General features: G+C 39.4%; 1 pseudogene; it reads left to right on the forward strand.

Annotated features, from left to right (window-relative positions):
• The first annotated feature begins 408 nt into the window (after positions 1 to 408).
• Positions 409 to 509, forward strand: LOC124238789 (uncharacterized; annotated as a pseudogene).
• Positions 510 to 19,277: the final 18,768 nt, after the last annotated feature.

Consider the following 19,277-nt stretch of genomic DNA (forward strand, 5'->3'; position numbering starts at 1 on the left):
TTGTAAAATAGTATAAAAATGAATTTCTAGAAAAATAAAATAAAAATGACATACAAAATGCAAGGCCCATATATTTTTTATTACTAAATTTGAGTCATAAAATTTCTTTGACAAATTGCCGTAAATATTTTAAGAACTTACTCTCAATCTCTATACTCAATTTCATAGCAGGCCAGTAACTAACAGTTTATAGCTCAGCGCTGATGGACCATAATTTGAGTGGCACTGGTTTAGAGCAAATTCTCAAGGAGATGCATTAGCTAACTGAGATAATCCAGTGTTTGAGAGGGGAAAAAAGTTGCCTGGCAAAGGCATAATAGAAGTGCAAAGTCAAAGTAAGTACTTTTGGTAACAGTGAAATGACTAAGTGACAGTGGGGTAAGTCAAGAACAACACTAATAATGTGCAGTGCTAGGAAGCACATGACCCACAACTGGAATGATCCAGAGAAGAGAGCCCAAACTCTGCCCAAGGATGACGTGCAAACTCCTGAAGCACTCTGTATTTTTCCAAAAGTGTTCTATTGCTTGACCTGGCAATGGTTTTACAGATTTTCTTCTTAGAAGTACTTATTAAAATGTACTCATAAGTTTTATGCAGTTTTGTATACTTTATAATTTAAAAAGACCTATATAAATAGGCCATGTATGCCTATATGCTAATGCTTGCTAAGGCTATGTGTCACAAATGCTTCTGTATCAGCACAAGCGAATGCAGCTAAATGTTGGAGAATGTACCTTGTAGGTGACTTTCTTATTCAAAAAGTACAGTGTTTGTGTCTAAAATTCCTTTCAACAGCCCTTAAATAAAGGATCTCATACTTATCACCCTTACAAAGGATAAACGACTGATAAAAACAAAGACAGACCAAAGACTCATTTTTACTAGTGAAGGACACAATTTATTATTCTTAAGGGAAAGTTGTCAGGTAAGATGGATCCGAAAGGGCTAATACTGTGTGTGTGTGACGAACATCTAAATGCCGGGGCATAGGGATGGGAAAAGGCATTCCCACCACTCTCCCTCCATCCTTCTCTTATTTATATTTCCATTGCTTAATAAGGGAGAAGGAATGCTCCTTCACTTAACCTTTACTCTAAGATGGCATAGAAAATCATTCAGAACTAGCTATAAGATATTGAGAGTGTATTCTCATTAAGAATATATACACGTGTGTGCGTATAAACACATATATTTTGATTAGCCTAGGAAGTCTTTTGTATGTTTCAACTTGAGTTTCAAGAACAGTGTTTCATTGGTGAGTTAAGCTTTGCTTTTCTGATTTTTAATCATTTTATGCTTAAATGATGAGGGGGCATGAGGCAGCTGGAGAAAGATAATGGCACCTTGTTCTTTAGGACATTCATTCATATTTCCATTTTCCTTTTGTTGTTGGAAAACTCCTTGAGCAGTTTTCTTTGATTCCTTATTCAGAGTTCTAAGTAATAATGTCTCTCCTGGCTCCTTTGAGGTTTGCTCATCAAATACAAAAGAGGAGAGTAGTCTGGACACTTTGTCTAGTATCATTCGCAGGCCCACCCTCCATAGCCCTCCAGAAGCCTTTGTCCTCTTCTCTGCAACCAACTAGGTTCCAGAGAAGTGAAGTCCAGTCGCACAGGCTCCTGAGGAGAGATTGTTCGTGACTAAATTCTGTAGCTATGGGCAGGTCGCTTATCCATTGAGGTTTTAGTTCCCTCGTTTCTTTGATTGATTTTTAAATTGTTTTAAAATTGTTAAAAACTATTTTGATTTTTCTGCTCTGGGAGCTGAGGAAGGAAGGAAAAAAAGAAAGACTGATAACGAGGTCAGAGCAAACGAATGAGTAAATTAGATGCACTTGGCTCAGCAGAAATAGAACCCAGTGGACGAAGCCAGAGAGGATGTGTGCTTTGAACCTCTGGGACATCTATCAAGCTTTGTGTCACCATGGTTATTTTTATTGGCATTTCACGACATTTGGGCAAAGGATCAGAACAAGAGAAAATAGGATGAGAGAAAGGGAAAGAGAAAAGAAATAGAGACTGGGGAAGGCAAGCAGTTTTCCACTTCTCTTTGGCCAGTTTCCTGCTGGTAGAAAACAAGGCATAGAAAAGGAAAGAAAATAGAAGTGCAGTGGGAGATGGCACAAAAGCAGCAAAGAACTGACAGCAAGGCACATTGTCAGGGGCTCCATTCTCTCCTGCTCGTCACCAACAAGAAGTCTACAGTGCTTCTAAATCAAGGATTGCAGATCAATCGCTTTGAAAGAACAACAGGTGATACAAATAAGTGAAGCTGGCTCAGAATGAGACAAGAAGGAATAACAGGAATTATGTGAACAGAAGAGCATATTTCCCACGTGCAGGGGCGACCACCACCCAGCTCCAGAGGCTCCTGAATCCAGTGTTGCCAGATCTTATGATATTTCAAGAGAAACCTCATATGTGGATTTTTATTTAAATGTCCTGATTTTCAAAACATTGTTTAGTTTCTGTGGACACTTGTCTTTATCCCTAACTCTAAAGTAAAAGAGAAAGAACGAAAGAAATGGAGATTAATTCTCACATTAACTCTCCTTCTGTATAGTCAATATTGCCTTATATTGTTTTCCATATACGGACATTTACTTATGGAGATTTAAAAGTTCCTAAAGGACAATCACCATGCCATGTATTTCTTTGTGCTCTATATGCACTCACCCACAAAGACTAGAGTTCAGGTTTGACTAAACAATTCTGTGGCTGAATTAAAATAATCTGGTAATGCATTCCTTTTATTTTTCTCTCCCTAGTGGAACAAAACAAAATCTATTGTTGCTTATGTTTATGTGACAGCCTTTTGTCAACAAAGTAGAAAATGCTGGTATAAAGCAGATGTGACCTCCCTCTGTGTTTTTCTTTTAAAAATGCGAGTTCCCAAGCCTCTCCTTAAAGTCTTGGAAATTTCAGAAGCTGTTTTCAATATATCCCAAAAAGGAATAGCAAGGTGTTTCCATGAGCTAATACAGTTCTGAAATTTACCTCAGTATCAGAATATTCCTGATCAGAGGTCAGCAAATGTTTTCTGTAAAGGGCCAGAAAGGGAACATTTTAGGTTTTATGGCCTTATGGTCACAGCTACTCAACTCTGCCCTTGTAGCACAAAAGTAGCCATAGAAAAAATATAAACTGATGAGAGTGACTGTGTTCCGATGTAACTTTAGAAAACCAGGCAGCAGACAGGATTTGGCCAGTAAGCCAGAGTTTGCCCACATGAAAAATCACTTTTTAGCTTGCATTGTCTGGATAACTGCTCCTATTTCAAATTTATATTCCAGTGTAGACAGCCGGCTTTATTTAACATTTTCTCCTACTTCCTGCTCAGAATTACCCCCTTTCTGAGCATTACATGCCTATCTTAGTACAGGCCATTCTACTTCTGATACTTGTAAATCATTACACTTTCCAAAGCCAAATTCAACTACAATTCAGTCTTCACTGATTTTGTCTCTCATTTGATTGTTGAAAATAGCTTTCAAATTGCTTTCTCTGTAGCCTCCCACGCCTCCAATATAGTCTGCTTAGATACACTAATTTTTCTTTTTTTTGCAGTTGAAACTATAATCTTGTCACCCTTTGTTCAAACATCTTCTATAACTCCCCGTTACCCATAGAAGTAAGGTTGGGACTCCTCAGCAAGGCATGAGCACCATCGGACCATTCCAGCTAAGTGCATATCCAATTATTGATCTCTGTGTATCCCATGCTCAGCTGACGGAGAATCTTCGCACTGTTCTGTGTTTGAGTATGCCAATCCCTCTCTAGATCCTGAACTCTGCTTGGCTAAATCTCTGTTTGCTTCAAGACCAGTTCCGATGCCTCCATCTCCAGGAAGTATCCTAGGTTCCCCTCTGCTAAAGCTATCCTTTCCCGCATCTGTGGTCTGGAACATTGTGTCTTGCCTAAAATACTTATTGTTCTAATATTACCTTCAGTCCTAAACTACCTGAGGGCAAGACTAAAACCCCGTCACCACCACCACCAAGATCTAGACCAGTAACCTTATTCATATGAGACATCATCATCAAAAGCTAATATTTGTCAAGCACTTTCTATGTGGCCCTATAAAATTTCATGTTTTACAAATTTTATGTGTTAAGTCATTTAATCTTTACAACCACATCTTTACAGATGAGCAAACTGAGTTGGTTGTATAATATTGATTTTCTAGGTGAGGAAGTGACACAGAGAGGTCTCAGTAGTTGGTTGCAGAGTTGTCATCCAAACCCAGTGGGCGGCCTGGGAGCCTGAGCTCTGGCTGCTGCCCTGGGCCCTCTCTCAGTCTGCTTTTACAGCATTTACATTGTGCAGAATTTGGACTATATCTTGCTTCTTTTCACTTATATAGGTTGTAATAATTGTATCTATTCCTTAATGTCATCTCCCTGGTCAGAATTGTGATGTGTATGATATGGAGCACATTTGTTCAGAAATAAACCCCCAGGAATAGAATTGTTGTTGAAAACTACAATCTGTTCTACAGTATTCTACTTGATTATTACTAAAATAGTTTTGTTTTTTCAAGATTTGAAAATCCCATCTTACCTGCCTTTACTCCTGTTCTTAACTTTACGGGTTAAATTCAGTTTTTGTATTCTCATCCAATATTCAGGTTTGGGAATGAAAAAATTGTTTTTAAATGTTAAAGCAAATTCTACTTTTCCATGGTCCTCTCCTGTTCATCTAGAAACTCACAACATGGTGTTGCTCTCTTCCTGGAGAAGGGTGAGGCATCGCTAGTAAGTATCCCAGAAGCCATCTATAACTATGGGCTGAGTTTTGCCATGTTTCTAAACACAAATCTGCTGAATTTGGGGCAATATTAATTCTCTGCATTTGATGAATCATGCCATGGCACAAAGACCTCAAGAGCAAGCGCCAAAAAAATCCACTGGGAGACTCAGCATGCTTGCCTTGATTTGTATGTCATTGGACTGGGTAAGTTGAGTTCCGGGTATGCCTTCCATGGCAAAATAATCTTTTCTTTTGGTGGTGGCTAAAGCCCTCTTTTTTTCCTTTCCCTTTGGCCTTGGGCCGCTTGTGCCTCAGACTTTCTCTTAATACTTCAGTAGGTACTGAGAGGCGTCCAGAATTAATAATGAGTGATAAGGGGATGCTGTTGAGAAGTGCATCAGTTTCCTAGGGCTGCTGTAACAAAGGAGAAGAGACCAGGTGACTTAAAGCAACAGAAATTTATTCTCTCACTCCTCCAAAGGATAGACGACCGAAATCAATGTGTCAGCGGGGCCGGGCTCTCTCTGAAGCCTCTAGGGGAGGATCATTCCTTGCCTCTTCCACTTTCCGGTGGCCTCAGTTGTTCTTTGGCTTGTGGCAGCATAACTGCCATCTCTGCCTCTGTCTTTATGTGACCATCTTCTCCCTGTGTGTCTCTGTCTTCACACCGTGTTCTCCGCTTTTCATAAGAACACCAGTCATATTCATTAGGGCCCACCCTAATGAGCTCATCTGAATTTGGTTACATCTGCAAAGACTATTTCCCAATAAGGTCTCATTCACAGGTGCACAACTTTTGGGGGGACACAAATCAACATATAACAAGGGGTTAGACTCCTCTCCTCCCCTTTTTCCTGCCCCCAGAGGCCAAGATGAGGGAAGAGAAGTGGACTGTCCTCCAGGAATTGCAAGCATGAGTCCCGAGTGCTCACTACTCCTTCTCCCTTGACACTCTCTTACAGCCTTCAGCACCAATCCTGTGCTCCCCCTATTTTTCCCTTCTGGCCTTTGCTACTGCCCAGAAATCACCTCGAACTGTGAGAATAATTATGGAAAGGGGCTTAGATTACCCTTATTCCTTCTGAAACCGGATGCTCTTCTGCTGTGCTTGGATCAGGTTAAAAAGGTTACAGATGCCTGGGAGGTAGCTTCTGTAGATAGACAGAGGAGTTCAGACTTTGCAATCAAGGAAAACTGGATTCCTATCTAAATCTTCTATTTATACTCAATAATTCTTGCCTATTTGAGCTTCAGCTTCTTTATAATATAAAACTGAAGATAAAATAAAATTATAGAATTATTGTAATGCTAAAAATGCATATATAAAGCAGCTGGTACCTAGGTGTCCCTTAGTAAATTAGCTTTTTAATTTGGAACTCTGTAAATTCTTAAAAATTTGGAGCTCTGAACAATTTTCCCAAATTTAGATTATGCAAGATGATCAGATAGAGTCATGAAGTCTATGGAGTCTATAGTGCAGGCATAGTATATGCTACAGAAACCAGCCCATGAAGGATATAGACCCCGCATTTAAACAACTGACCTAAGACCAAACTTTTGGATGACAACCTGATCACTCCTTTGATAAAGGTCCTGATTAATTTATGGGAAGCCCATTGCCATAGTCTGTCTCTACATCATGCCTTCAAAAATATGATGTATTTTCTTTAGATATATCACTTAGAGTATTTGGTTACAGGCAGTAGAAATGCATTCTGGTTTAAAACGAAAAGCAAATTTACTTGAAGGAAGGGAGTAGCTCATAGAAGCGGACGAATTGTTGAACAACTTGATCATAGAAAGGATGGGGACAGGATATCTCTGGATATCTAGGCAGCAAGAATAGATGTACATCCTGGGGCTGGCCCCGTGGCCGAGTGGTTAAGTTCGCGCGCTCCGCTGCAGGCGGCCCAGTGTTTCGTCGGTTCGAATCCTGGGCGCGGACATGGCACTGCTCGTCAGACCATGCTGAGGCAGCGTCCCACGTGCCACAACTAGAGGAACCCACGACGAAGAATACACAACTATGTACCGGGGGGCTTTGGGGAGAAAAAGGAAAAAATAAAATCTTAAAAAAAAAAAAATACTTTAAATAAAAAAAAAAAAAAGAATAGATGTACATCCAAATCATGATGAATGAATAACCTGGTGCCATTTTGGCTCCAAAGACATATACTGAGATGAGATAGTCTGATTTTGAGCCAGCACCCCCCCACCCTTTATCCTAGGACCGCAGGGTGCTTAACTTGACAGTCTCAATAGGCCTGCATGCATTGAGAAGAAGTTCCCCAAAGGACAATCTAAATGTTAGCATTAGAAGGATGTAAAGGAATGCCTGGCAGGTAAAATTGACAAACGTCTACAGTGTTGTCATTTTAAGAGCAGAAATTTACCTTGACTTTCAATTGTCATTCATACGAATAATCAAATGTATCACTTGAATGAATGATGGCTTGCCTTGTTCCTAAAAGGACTGATGAATAGATGGGAAAGGTAGTGAAAGGGATGTTAGGAAAGAAAGACTTCTGCACCTAAATCTCTCAAAGAATTTCTCCTGTGAAAATTCATTTACTTTGATTTGTGTACAATTTCCTAATATGTAGAAAACCTTTTGTAACATGGCAACCATTTATCAGATGTTGACAACAGATTGTTACTTTGATATTTTAATCCTGTTGGCAAACTGAGATCCTGAAACCTCAAATTAGGAAACAGGGAAACTTAACTTGGCATGAATTGAAGGGGAGACTATATTTCTAAGGACCTAAGGCGGGTACTGTGGGAGATCCCTATCTTGCATTAGGATAGGTGAGGGCTGCAGGGGTGGGCTCTTGGGCCTCCACAAGGCACCCTGAACATCTCACATATACAGAAGGAAGAAGACTCAGAAGAAGAGAGAGAAAGAAATAGTGGAGAGATCCCAGGACAATGATCACAAGCACTAACGAGTCTGTGTCTCCTTATCGGAGGTCACGGATATGTGCTTCAAGGGCAGAGCAGCCACTGAAAGGGCCAGGGGTCACTGGGCAGTTACTGGTCCTTCTCCTTTCCCATTTAGTCCAGCTCAAATGTTCTACCCCACATTTCTACTGCTTTTATTTTACAGATAAGGAATCTGAGGTTCAAAAAAATTTAACTCACTTTGAAGTCCATACAGCTAACTGGTAGTGGAACAAGGATTCTAGCACAAGCCATCCAGCTCAAGTTCCCCCTTTAACCCTGTGCTATGTTGCCACTCTGTTTCTCAGTCTTTATTTTTTCCCGCTGGGGGTGGAATAAACAGTTTGTCCCTTATTAAGCCATTTAAGCAATCAACTGAGGAGCTATATGTTTTGGGGGGGTAGCATAGCAGTGAGAAGGGGAGCGGGGGGTAAAAAGCTTCCAAGCCTTCTTGCAATCATCTAGGCAGGTGGCCTGCTCATGGAAGAGAAAAGTCTTCAGCTTTGCGGTTTTAATTCTTGCTATGTGCCAAGCACTGTGTTGGGTGCTTTTACGTATTTTATCTCATTCTATTCTCACAAAAGCTTTGGCAGGTGAGTAAAAGAATCTGTGTCATATTGCTGAGGAAACAGGTTCAAGTGTCTTGCCCAAGGTCACAGAGCTGGTCCTTGACAGGGCTGAGAGCAGAACCCATGTCACTTGATTCCCAGTCTCATGCTTTTTGCACTGCTCTGTGCTGTCCTTTGGGGCTTTGGTAATTGCAAGTCACCAGGTGACTTTCTTGGATGCCAGCCTTTTGAAATAAGAGCACACAGATCTCTGGATTTCCTGGGATGGGAATAAGGATGCCTCCTATTGATCGTATCTCTCCACTGTTTCTCCTTGAAGTCTCACAGATTTCCCTTTCCATCAAGCTTTCTTTACAAATAGGGCTTAGGAAAGGCTGGAGGGATGTTTATCTGTCAGGTAGATTTCTCTCCACTGCAGAAATGTTAGCCTTTTCACAGACCACTGCATCTTTCCTTAAACACTTGTAGTAAACCGAAAGATGTCTTCTGGGAGCAGACTGATGGAGGAGATACCTGTACGCATTCTTCAATCAGACACAAGTTCAGGCCACAGTCATGACCTTCCATCTAGCTCAGGAGAGGACAAGGTCTGATTGCATTTTTCCTTCTCCATGGAGACTTGTCTGATTAAATTCCAATGAGTTGAGTTGGATAAGCAGATAACAACTAATATCTAGCATATTATAAGCACCTGTCCTCGTCACCACTATGAATAGAAAATAACAAGACTATTTTGCTTTATTTTTTTTCAGTTTGCAACAATTCCTAAAGACCATAACCATTTCTTCTCTACTATTTCCTATTTATCTCACATCTATTGCTTTTGTTAAACAATGTAGATGGCAACAATTATGGAAGGTACATTCATACAAGCTTCCATGTTCTTTGTAATGTTTAACACAGTTACTGTGCATTTAGAAAGAACTCAGCAAACACATATTGATTGAAAGATTAACTCACTAGATAGTTAAGCAGCCCAGGGTCATTGTTAAATATAATCTTGAAAAGTCTAGGAGTCTCTCAAGGCCTGACTATTTCCATACCATAACAAAAATCCAGGTTACTAGAAATAGGCAAACTGCACCAAAATGTTTAGGCTTTATTTTCTCACTTCGCACCACGTAGCACACAGCCCAAAGCAACAGGAAATTTGCATCTTCCTTGCAAATCATTTACATCCCCACTTCTGTCCAAGTGAAATAAAGGGGAAAGTAAACTTGACCCAAATTATCAGCACTGGCTATTTTTGAAATTTCATTAACCAAATAATTCGCTCTGAACTTTTCTGACTTTATAGACTGTCTTTCATGAAATCAAACATTTAATTTTATTTTTCTAAATACTATCCAATTATTTGGCATCATTAAAATACATTCAAGTGATTATTCAACTTTTCCTTGGACTTTTTGTCCTGGATGAATGTTCATTCATTCATTCGTACATTCATTCATCAGATGTTTTTTGAAGAGCAATAATAAGCTAGGAACCATGCTAGGCAGTGGGGCTGCAGGATAAATATGATAGTTTTTGCAATTGATAAGTTCTGAATTTAGCCAGACATGTAGATAGATTCATCATAATATTATGCAACTGTGATGAGGCAGGAGCACGCTCGTAGGGAAAAAGTCTATTCGCAAGTAGATCTAGAGAAGTTTTGGGAGGTGGCTATGTCTGTGGGAGTGAACCTTGAGAAAATTCCCCTTTAAAGTCCTAATGGCCCCTCATAATCACTCTAATTAATGATTTTTTATCTATCTTAGGAAAAGTTAATTAACAAAATGTTAATTATGAGCAAGATTTGTGTGCTCCTTTCTCAGAAATTCAGATTTTACATTTTGGAACTCAAATACCTGCAGAGTTCCTCTTGGAAGTTACCATGAAAGATTATGAAAGAGCCAGGATATTTTCCCCTTTGATGTCGATGCCTGGTTATAAGTAAAATCCTCTTTCACCCTCACAAAAAGCTAATTTGCTTGGACATTAAATTAAAAAAACAAACTTGTAAATGGAGGGATGGAACCAGTGTAGATAAAAATCAGTATGTTTATTATCTCTTAGAACAGAGAAAGAAAAGACAGTGAAAACTATCTCAAAGATTTTTACGTGACCTGGAGTCTTGAAACTTCTGGAGTCTTGCTTATTTTAAGGAAACCAAAATAGGGTTAGCCCAAAGCAAAAATTCACCCCTGCCTTTTTGCAAGTACTGAAAACTCTCTGGTATCCAAACCTCAAAATGTTATCAAACTGGGTGTCATTATGTAAGAGATCTATATTTTTTCTGAGACAGAGCTCTTGTTCTTTTGTTATTGTTGTCATTGTTGGTTTTGGATAACAATAAAAATATATACAAGGATGTGCTTTTCTGGATTGAATTGTGTCTCCCACAAATTCTTACGCTGAAGCCCTAACCCAAAGTACCTCATAAGGTGACTGTTTTTGGAGATAGGGTCTTTAAAGAAGTAATTAAGTTTAAATGAGGTTGTTAAGGTGGATCCTAATCCAATCTAACTGATGTCTTTATAAGAAGAGGAAGAGATACCAAGGACGGGCATGCACAGAGAAAAGGCTATGTGAGGACACAGAGAGAAGATGGCCATCTGTAGGCCAAGGAGAGAGGCCTCAGAAGACGTCAGACCTGCTGACACATTGATCTTGGACTCCTAGCCTCAAGAAATATGGGAACTTAAGTATGTGTTGTTTATGTCACACAGTCTGTGGTATCTTGTTATATCAGCTCTAGCAAGCAATGCATGTGCCACACCACAAAGATTACTATTTCTATCTGCTCCACATAATAGCAAGAACTGAGAGGTAAAATATTTTAGGAAACTTTCTTGGGCATTTTCTTGTGATAATCCTGCCTGCATCTGGGAAGAGATTGGCTTAATAAATTGATATTTCTAACATGTGATATCACAAGGCCTTGTCCATGTATCTCAATAAATAATTGAAATAAGTTGTTTCTATGGAGGAAATAGTTGCAACCTGATCTTTCTCTGGAATGATTATGTTTGCTACTCTATAATAATTCTATTTGAAAATGGCAAAAGCTAGTCTTTCTGGCCAGAAATAAGAAAACAAAAATTGTTGCTGGATATCATCACTATCTGTCACCTAAAATATAAAGGAGAGAGTCAGACAGCCTTCTGCCATTTCTGGAGAAAGGAATGACCAATTCATGTCTGCAAGGCTCTGTCGTGGATAAACTTTTTCCCCCTCCCTTTCTGTTCCTCCTGAAACTGGAAGTCTTATCAGCTCAGGCATTTGAAACAAAAGAACAAAACCTCTCTAACAAAAGGCTGAGAAACCAGAGCTGGAAATACATGCTATTATTTGATATTATGAGGAGTAGGAGATAAAGAAGTCTTGTTTTTCATTGATTCCTGTCTCTTCATATTATGTTCTAAATGTTTTGATAAAGAACCAGTTAATTAATTTGGACCTGGCCAAAAAAAATAACAGTATCACCAATCTTAGCCAAAGATCCAAAAACAAGTAGGAAATATAATCACCTACTGATGTTGAGGAGAGATGGAACAGCACAGCATGAGCAGAAGAATGGAGAAGGATTGAGATATTTGCTGTGAAGAAAAAGAGAGGAGGCCAGGACACAAATGAAAAGACTATGCAGAGACAGAAAGGGTCCAACTGAAGATGGGAGCAAAATTTGTAGTGACCCTAAGCCAACCTTAAGGCTTCTTCATACCACCTCCTTTCCCCGCCCCTGCCGCCTACCTTCAAGCAATTGCCATGTCCTGTCCTTTTTAGTGCCTTAATAGCTCTCGGATGTGTGGCCTTCCCTCCTTTCTTGCTGCCACTAACTATTTCAGACCATATTCTCTAGCATGGAGGCAGTGACACAGCAGGTAAGAGCAGAAATTGAGTTCATACCCTGACTGCAACACTTACCAGTTGTTTGATTTGGGGCAAATTACTTAAACTTCCTAACAGTAATTTTTCTTCTCTGAGCAATATGGGTATAACCTGCCTTATAACATTATTGTAAAGATTAAATGGGGTTCATGTAAAATACTTAGCGTATACTAAAAGTAAACAATTAACTGTTATTATCAGCTATCATATAGGACTATACTAAAAAACAAGCAAGAAAAATTAAAGCATTCTTCCCTCACGCCTTGCCCCTTTTCAATCCACAGTATATCCTGTAACCAGAATGAGCTTTGTAAAATACAAATTATACTGAGTCACTCTTCTGCTGACAACCGTTAACTGGCTCACCATCACCATCAACATAAATAACAAACTCCTTGGCAACATAAACAAAATCCTTCTTGATCTGGCCCCAGCTTACAACCCTAACATGATCTTTCCCCATTTCACTCTCCCCTGCTCCCTCTACTCTGTGCGGAAACCGTATTAATCCATTTGGCCCATCAAATTTGTTGTATTCTGGCTTCCTTTCCGAGTTTAGCATCTGCCACTGACTAGAACGCTTCTCTCTCTCCCTCCCATTCCCTTAGCCTAGGACTCAGCTTAGAGACTACTTCCCTGAAGAAGCCTTTCCTGACCTCGATATTAAGGTCAGCTATCTCTCTTATGTCCCACACTACTGAATTGTAGTTGCCTGTTAAATGGTCTGTTTTTTCACTTGGAATATAAACTTCAAGAAGTCTACAACTAAGCCCTCTGGCCTTCCAAGCTTCTGGCATTGAGGAGCACTCAACCATGACAGCTATTATTAGGAAGAATAGCACAAATAGCACAAAATATCACTGTTAATCAGTGATCACAAAGACAAAATATTTCCCAGGACCAAGGCATTCTTGGAAATTTGATTCTACTGAACTAAATCCTAATAAATGACATTAACATACCTATGAAAAAGAAAATGCCAACTGAGCGGGGAAGTTTACTATAGAACATGGACAAATCAGTCAGAGAAGCAGAATACGCACTGTCTAGGATAGTAATGCTGCGACTCACAAACACAAATAGCAAGTTTGTTTGACAAGTCTATCCCCACAGCAGAGATGGATGCATTAGGATATTAAAATCCCCAGCTAACTTCTTACGATCTGACAATGTTCATCAAGCAGATTTGTAATTTTAATTTGATTCTCCATTTAGATTCGCCAAGAAGACTACATGTGGATCAGACTCTGGCTGGCTCTTTACTTCTGTTGCTCATAACAAAGTGAAAAAAAATTGGCATAATACGTTATATTGATATGAGTCTCTTGTGGCTTTGGTTAAAAAGAGACCATCTCTGAGGGACTGATCAAGTCTGGATACCATGCCAAAATAAATTTGTGGATCTGCCAGATTAAGATGGATCCTTGAAAATTTGAGGCCACATCAAAGGACTTCCCCTCCTAAGGTCCTCTGAGAGTGGCCAGCTGACACTTTGAGTGTTTTGTCTGTGGTCCTGCTCTCTGTGATTATGTTCTTTTATTTGGTAGAATAATGGTCCCATTAACTACTATCCACTGTAAAACCACACAATTAATTAATAAAACAGAAATGAATTTGTCTGGACTAGACTTTAGTAGATGCCCATTAAAGTGGCAAAATTACTTCTTCTAAGAGTTCTTGTGCCTTTCAAGTGTAATTGACTTTTCGCCTCCAGCTTTTTTTTCTGTTTGGACAATTAGCTTGCATCATATTTTTATTATGCATTTATTCTGAGAACAATTAAAATCATTTTTAAGTTTTCTTTCCCATTGTATTAAGGAAATAAGTTCTAAACGTTTCTGATAGAGAAAACTACTTTAAAATAAAGTTATGTTCCTGAAGATTTCTGTGCTATTGACACGTGGGGAGACATTCAAATGATGTGGGGTAAAAACCTAGTTTCCTCCTACATTTTTCACTGATTGTTCTTTTGAGGGATTACTTTGTTTCAGGTTACCCTTCTTTGCCCACCCTTGCTACTTAAGCTATTTAAAGCTTAAAGCTATAAATAAGACCACATAATTGGTAAATTCTACAGCAAGGCAGTGTGTGAGGATTTGCTCCACACATCGAAATATGGATAATAACAGGTGTCTCAACACCTACCCCTTTGTTCTCAGAGTTGAATGTGCATCAGAATCACCTGGAAGGCTTGGAAAGCCCAGATTTCTAAAACTTACCCCTAGAACTTCTGATCAGTAGGTCTGAGGTGGGGCCAGAAAAATAGCATTTCTTATAAATCATCAGGTGATTCTGATGCTGCGGGTCTGGAGACCACATTTTGGGCCTTTACTTTTTATTTCTGATGGAAAGAAATTTGACCAAAGGTCAGAAACTGTCTAGAGCCTCACTCTTAGTTCCGGTAAGCTTCTGGGTTCATTGCATCCTTGGAGGTGAAAACTATCCACAACTGGGTCCATAAGCCAAACTCCCAAACATGCTTGGAGGTTTCAAGGCTGCATTTTACCAACAATCATTTCATCTTTAGCTATAAACTTCTATCTGCAGCTTATAACCTACAAAATGGCTTATTCTCTCTGCAGGTTTCCTTGGAGCTGTACTCTCTATTCAGTAAGCAGTGCTGCCACCTTCTGATTGGCCATTGAAAATGTGTATTAAAAAGTTTTCCTTTTGTTCAATGTATTATGTACTCAGCAAGTATTTATTTTAATGTTCTTTTCTTCATGAATTCCTTTTCTCCCTTAGGCCTCTTATTTCAAATGGCACTTATCGTTTCCTGTTAGCACATTTCTTTACAAAGCCCTTGTGCTGTAATCACAGCTCTTCAGAGTTTATAAACTCTGTCCCAGTGAAACCTCCCTCCTTTTATGGGTCATGTGGCAAAGAAAATTACCGAAGATTAGAAAGTTTCTTGTGAGTTGGTTTGTTTTCAAAGACTGTTTCAAAAGAGACTTCCAAACCCCAAAGCACAACGTCTTTTTGTAAAACTCGTTAAAAAAAAATCCTCTTGTTTTAGCTATTCATAGCCACTCAACAGCGATTTTGCCTCAAAAACCTCCCCCCATCTGATATTTTGTAGAACCCAACTATATTGAATAGAATGTTGGGAGCGTACTTTCTTTCAGATGGAGTAATAGACTACTGGAGCTTGTTGGAAGTACAGTAGACTAGTAGAGATTGTTGGAATCATGAGAATCTAATTGAATCCCGTGAAATTAACTTATAGAGAAAGGTCAAATGCTGGCTCAAGGTCACGCATATTTGCTGTTGGAGCTGGGACTCTCTTCAAACACACTTCACCTCTTTGGACAGGCCAGGCCTCAATGGTCCAAAGTCCATCTCTGGACCCTTTTTGCATCCAAAGGAATGATAGACTATAGGCGACCAAGCCTGGTTCATGTACTCAAGCCCGTGACCAAGGGTCAAGTGTTCTAACCACGTGGTGGAAAAGTCGTGCCTTTAAAAACAACTGAGGCTCAGGATAAACTAGTTCTCCTGGGTTCACATAAGCAGAAAAATGAGTAGTTGGGGCTTCGACTAGGTTTTGACTCTAAAGCCCTGGAGCTTTCAATCCTCCACTGCCCCTAGTTAGAAGTGTAGGTATGGCATAAACACACGGTCTTGAGGGAAAAGGGATGATTTTCTCCATCTCCTCCTCATGACACTTCTAACATGATGAGGGGGCCATGATCCTTCTCCCTGCCTGCCTCCCACCTCATCATCCCTCCACTTTAGTGGATTATTAGCCACTAAGTCTATCAGGAGACTGTTCAATGCTAAGCCTGTTCCACACTGTCTTCTCAGACTCTTAAGAAGAAGGTAGAGAAGAGAGGAAAGAGAAGATGAAAGGCTGACTCCTATTTATACAATTGCCTCTTCTGTTTTAGCAGAAACAACCTCTTTGATCATGGGCAAATTAAGCTCTGTGTCTCAGTTTCACTATCTGAAATTGGATATCAGTTCTTGATCACAGGATTGGTGTGATAATTAGGTGATGATTTATAAGGAAATGCTGATCACAGTGACCGACAGACAATAGACACTCAATAAATAGTGACTCTCATTGTGACTATTGTTATTATTAGCATTATCACCTCAAAAAAAGGTGTTCAGAGCCTGACAAGGTCCTATCTGTGTAGTACCTTCTTAGAACTATGTCTGGTCCTTCTTTGTAAGAGTACTTTACTACACAAACCCTGAATAATTTGGACAAAAAGGCTGATTGAATTTGTGTAGCCATCAGGAAACAATTTGTTGATTTTCCTAAAAATTAATTTTTGATTGAAATCATCCATTAGAAAAAATATCTTTAAAAATGTCCTGTGTCCATTTGCAAAGCCAATAGTGGCCAGTGGTTTGGGCGCCATGTTAGCACAGGAATAGGGCCTGCCACTTAACTTCTCTTAGGACTCCTCTTATTTTTATTCTTTAAAAACAACATACTGGATCATACATGACATCCAATCCTGCCTTATTAACTAGAAACTAAATGAGCATTCGAGAAATTTAATTGGAAGTGATACTCAGAATGTTAATAAGCCCCTGGTCTGGAGGGAGATTGATGTTCCCAGCTGCAAACCCAGCCCGGAGGAAGAGTCTCTGAAGACCTTGTCACCAGAGGCAGTCTAAGCTTCTCTTTGCTGCTGCGGTCTTCCTCGCAGGCTCACTTCCATCGGCTCTCCCAGCAGTCCACCTGTTCCCCAAATTCCTGCTTAATCAGTCTTCCCCAGAGGGGCCCCTGCCTACTGGCTCCACAGCAAACCAAGCACCAGGCCGACAGTGCACTGTTGCTATTAGGAATGAAAAACAAACAGTTTCTCTGAGAGAGATTTTAAGTAAATGAAAAGAATGATGCTGGGAATATGGGAGTTCAAACATTTGAATCCCTTCCTATTCCATGCAGAAAATCTAGAAAACCATACATGTCGTCTGCTCTAAGAAAGAGTGCCTTTCTGAAAACATGCACAAAGATGGACTATGCATTATTCAAACCATGTTTGCATACATTATAAGGAAGGTTTCCATTCCAAGAGTCTAATAATATTTGAGAATCCTAATCATACTTTTATCTTTGAGCATACCTTTTTATGAAGTATTTCCAAGAATACAAGCATATTCTTGAATTTTTCTTCATCCTTCACAATTCAAAACACAGGTGACCTGCTTAAATCTAAAGGATGTCCTGTTGAGGCTAAAGCATTGCTATTTGACATGTCCAGTGACTTTCATTATTGTTTCTGACAAATATACGTTTCTGTATGTTTTTTTTCTATTTTATGATTGAAACCAAAAATAATTTAAAGCAAAAAATAAAGCAAAGTAAAATTTTCTAGTAGTTACAGAAACAAACATTTCAGTACATTCAAAATGGAGATAATGATGAAATAGAACTACCGATTGGAAGGTAGTGCTGCCAAGTCTAGCTTAGGTTTATTCATCAGTGGCTTTTGGAAACTTGCATTTGGCCTACAAAAGAGGGGTTAAAAGTGTCATCCCAAAACAGATAAAATTGTGAGTTGTGTGAAAAGTTGAGGAAGTCAGTATTTAAAAGCACAAACTGCTCCCCATTGCTGCTTGCTCTGGGGTCTGAACATCTATTTAAGGAATCACTGACTTCTCTGAGGCACTTGGGTACCAGGTTTTGCTTTTCCCAACTGAACTGGAGAAAGACTTTTGCTGAAATCATTTCTGTTCAATTATACACTGGGCCTCTTAAAAAGTAAAAAGAAGATTTTATTCTTCCTTATCATTTTGGTTTAGGAGAAGCAAGGAAGTGTAATACAGTAGTTATGAGCACGTATTCTGGGGAATGACTACCGTTGGGTCAAATGTCTTCAACACTCACTAACCAGGCAAAAAAGCCTTGAAAGTAGTTTCTTCTTCTGTGAAGAGAATAATAATATCTATTCCTGAAGACTGCTTTAAGGATTAAGTGTGGGGGATCAGAGTTTTCCATCCTAAATCGTGTTCCTTTGGCTTGATTATTTTTAAGAACAAAAGACTCAGAAAGAAACTTTGACCTTCCCTCTAACTGCCTAAAAATATTTCCGTTAGAAGGCCTGTCCCAGGAAGGATGAACCACCATAGATAATGCTAGGTGTGGTAGACAGGACAACACTTAGCAAGGCCCATTTTCTCAAAGTTCTCTCTTGGGTCCCATTGTCTATAGGTGGGCTAGCAAACATTTGTTTACCAAACATTTGCTTTTCCATCTCCATGTAAGTTGCCTTCCTCCCCTTTGAAGTCCCAAACCACTACCCCAACACCCTCCTTTGTCTTTAGCTGAAGATGTTATTTAAGGTGGTGGCTTCAGCCATTTTGGTGAGTTACTCAGTTTTCCTGTGTTTCTCCCATGTATACAAGTTATTATATTTGTTTGACTTTCTCTTGTTATTCTGTCTAGTGTCAATTTAATTCTTAGACCAGCCAGAAGAACCCAGAGGGTAGTGGAATATGCCTTCCTCTCCTACGTAAGTAATATATATAAAAACATCTAGTGCAGCATATCTGTCACATAGTAATGCTCAGTAAATGTTAGCCATCTTTATCATCTTCATTATCATCCTATCATCAGATACTTTGGATGCCATGGGGAGGAGATCAGACTTTCTTCTACAGGGGATGTGGAGTTACTAAAGGAGTAATTGTGTCACTATATGTGGCCTTTGAATCCTAGAAACTATGTGAAAGATGGATCTAAGGGAGGCAAGACTGGAGGTAGGAAGATTACAAGCAGGCTATTCATCTAATTTGGGTAGGAGAGAGCTTGATGCAAAGCAAGAGCTGCAGGGATAGAGAGGGGTATGAAATGAATTCGAGAAGTATGCAGGATCAAAATGGGAAAAACTTGGTAAGAGTCTGGATGTTGACAATAAGGCAGAAGGAGGAGTTAGAAATGACTTGGCTTTCCAGCTTAGATGACTTGGTAGATAGTAGAGCCATCCCTCAACCCATGTAGAGAGTACATCTTGTATTCCTCATGAACTATGGCCATGATCCTATTATAAAGTCCAGATTCATGGCTTATCTTGAGCCTATCATTCTATATGAATATGCTGAGGGAAAATTTGTGTATGAGCTAAAGTCTGTGGCTTGTAGTATTCAAATGTATACCATATCCAGTATTCAAACAGTATATTGTTAT

The sequence above is a fragment of the Equus quagga genome, chromosome 4 (assembly GCF_021613505.1).
Source record: "Equus quagga isolate Etosha38 chromosome 4, UCLA_HA_Equagga_1.0, whole genome shotgun sequence".
NCBI classification, from domain to species: domain Eukaryota; kingdom Metazoa; phylum Chordata; class Mammalia; order Perissodactyla; family Equidae; genus Equus; species Equus quagga.